Consider the following 3,101-nt stretch of genomic DNA (forward strand, 5'->3'; position numbering starts at 1 on the left):
ATCTCCGTGGGATTGACCCTTACTCACGTAAGGTTTATTACTTGGACGACCCAGTGCACTTGCTGGTTAGTTGTATCGAAGTTGTGAATGAAAAACAATTTATTAAGACGTGCGTACAGAGTTTTTGACGCCGTTGCCTGAGATCACAATTTTGTGCACCAAGTTTTTGGCATCGTTGCCGGGGATTGTTTGAGTTTGGACAATTGACGGTTCATCTTGTTGCTCAGATTAGGTGATTTTCTTTTTGTTTTATTTTCAAGAATTTTTCAAAAATTTTCTCCTTTGTTTTCGAAAAAATTTTAAAATAAATGTTTTCAAAAATATATTTTTCTTCAGAATTTTTAAGAATGAATTCTAGAGTTTCATGAAGCATGTTGAAGCCTGGCTGGCTGTAAAGCCATGTCTAATTCTTTTAGATAGGGGCTTCCAATGGGTATGTCAGCTGTGGCATGTTTGAGTTACATACTAAAGCTTGGCTGGCTATTAAGCCATGCCTAACCCTCAGATTGGAGCTTTAGAATAAGAGTGCAAGATTCCTGGAATTCATATTAAAAATTTTGGAATCCTTATTTTTATTTTTCAAATAATTTTTGAAAAATCCAAAAAATCATAAAATCATAAAAATCAAAAATATTTTGTGTTTCTTGTTTGAGTCTTGAGTCAATTTTCAAGTTTAGTGTCAATTGCATATTTATCTTGCATTTTTCGAAAAATTCATGCATTCATAGTGTTCTTCATGATCTTCAAGTTGTTCTTGGTAAGTCTTCTTGTTTGATCTTGATGTTTTCATGATTTGTGTCTTTTCTTGTTTTTCATATGCATTCTTGCATTCATAGTGTCTAAACATGAAAGATTTCTAAGTTTGGTATCTTGCATGTTTTCTTTGCATTAAAAAAAAAATTTCAAAAATATGTTCTTGATGTTCATCATGATCTTCATAGTGTTCTTGGTGTTCATCTTGACATTCATAGCACTCTTGCATGCATTCATTGTTTTGATCCAAAATTTTCATGCATTGAATCATTTTCATGTTTTTTCTCTCTCATCATTAAAAATTCAAAAATAAAAAAAAATCTTCTCCCTTTTCTTCTCATAAATTCGAAAATTTGATTGACTTTTTCACAAATTTAAAAATCTTATCTTTTTCAAAATCTTTTTCAAAAATCAAATCTTTTTCATTTTTCTTAGTTATTTTCGAAAATTTTAAAAATATTTTGCAAAAATCTTTTTCTTATCTTTATCTCCTAATTTTCGAAAATAACATCATCAATTAATGTTTTGATTCAAAAATTTCAAGTTTGTTACTTACTTGTTAAGAAAGATTCAAACTTTAAGTTCTAGAATCATATTTTGTGATTTCTTGTGAATCAAGTCATTAATTGTGATTTTAAAAATCAAATCTTTTTCAAACCTAATTTCAATCATATCTTTTCAAAAATATCTTCTTATCTTATCTTTTTCAAAAATTTGATTTTAAAATATCTTTTCTAACTTCTTATCTTCTTATCTTTTCAAAATTGATTTTCAAATTTGTTTCAACTAACTAAGTAACTTTTTGTTTGTTTGTTATCTTTTTCAAAACTACTTAACTAACTCTCTCTCTCTCTAATTTTCGAAAATATCTTTCCTCTTTTTCAAAAATTTCTTCTTAATTAACTAATTATTTTAATTTTTTATTTTAATTTTCGAAAATTACTAACCTTTTTCAAAAACTATTTTCGAAAATTACTAACTCTTTTTCAAAAATAATTTTCGAAAATTCTCATTCTCTTTCATCTCCTTCTATTTATTTATTCATCTACTAACACTTCATCTCACCCAAATTTGAACCCCCTCTTCCATCTGTGTTCGAATTTTTTCTTCTTCTTTTCTTCTACTCATACACGGACCTCTATACTGTGGTAAAAAGGACCCCTATTATTATTATTTTTCTGTCCCTCTTTTTCATATGAGCAGGAGCAAGGACAAGAATATTCTTGTTGAAGCAGATCCAGAACCTGAAAAGACTCTGAAGAGGAAACTAAGAGACGCTAAATTACAACAATCCAGCAAGCACCTTTCAGAAATTTTTTAACAAGAAGAGGAGATGGCAGCCGAAAATAATAATAATGCAAGGAGGATGCTTGGTGACTTTACTGCACTTAATTCCAATTTACATGGAAGAAGCATCTCCATCCCTACCATTGGAGCAAACAATTTTGAGCTGAAACCTCAGCTAGTTTCTCTGATGCAGCAGAACTGCAAGTTTTATGGACATCCATCTAAAGATCCTTTTCAGTTCTTAACTGAATTCTTGCAGATATGTGATACTGTTAAGACTAATGAAGTAGATTCTGAAGTCTACAGGCTCATGCTTTTCCCTTTTGCTGTAAGAGACAGAGCTAGATTATGGTTGGACTCTCAACCTAAGGATAGCCTTAACTCTTGGGATAAGCTGGTCAAGGCTTTCTTAGCCAAGTTCTTTCCTCCTCAAAAGCTGAGCAAGCTTAGAGTGGATGTTCAGACCTTCAGACAGAAAGAAGGTGAATCCCTCTATGAAGCTTGGGAGAGATACAAAGAACTGACCAAAAAGTGTCCTTATGACATGCTTTCAGAATGGACCATCCTGGATATATTCTATGATGGTCTGTCTGAGTTATCTAAGATGTCATTGGATACTTCTGCAGGTGGATCCATTCACTTAAAGAAAATGCCTGCAGAAGCTTAAGAACTCATTGACATGGTTGCTAATAACCAGTTCATGTACACTTCTGAGAGGAATCCTGTGAATAATGGGACGCCTATGAAGAAGGGAGTTCTTGAAATTGATACTCTGAATGCTATATTAGCTCAGAATAAAATATTGACTCAGTAAGTCAATATGATTTCTCAGAGTCTAAATGGAATGCAAGCTGCATCCAACAGTACTCAAGAGGCATCTTCTGAAGAAGAAGCTTATGATCCTGAGAATCCTGCAATTGCAGAGGTAAATTACTTAAGTGAACCTTATGGAAACACCTATAACTCATCATGGAGAAATCATCCAAACTTCTCATGGAAGGATCAACAAAGGCCTCAACAAGGCTTTAATAATGGTGGAAGAAACAAGTTTAACAATAGTA

The 3,101-nt window shown here is 32.0% G+C and overlaps 1 non-coding gene across 1 annotated transcript; it reads right to left on the reverse strand.

Moving 5' to 3' along the window:
• Nucleotides 1–2,482: 2,482 nt before the first annotated feature.
• On the reverse strand, nucleotides 2,483–2,590 carry LOC112724728 (small nucleolar RNA R71). The gene has a single exon (XR_003163877.1). It is a non-coding gene; the product is annotated as a small nucleolar RNA R71 (small nucleolar RNA).
• Between the last annotated feature and the right edge of the window lie 511 nt (nucleotides 2,591–3,101).

This window comes from Arachis hypogaea, chromosome 11 (assembly GCF_003086295.3).
Source record: "Arachis hypogaea cultivar Tifrunner chromosome 11, arahy.Tifrunner.gnm2.J5K5, whole genome shotgun sequence".
NCBI classification, from domain to species: Eukaryota; Viridiplantae; Streptophyta; class Magnoliopsida; order Fabales; family Fabaceae; genus Arachis; species Arachis hypogaea.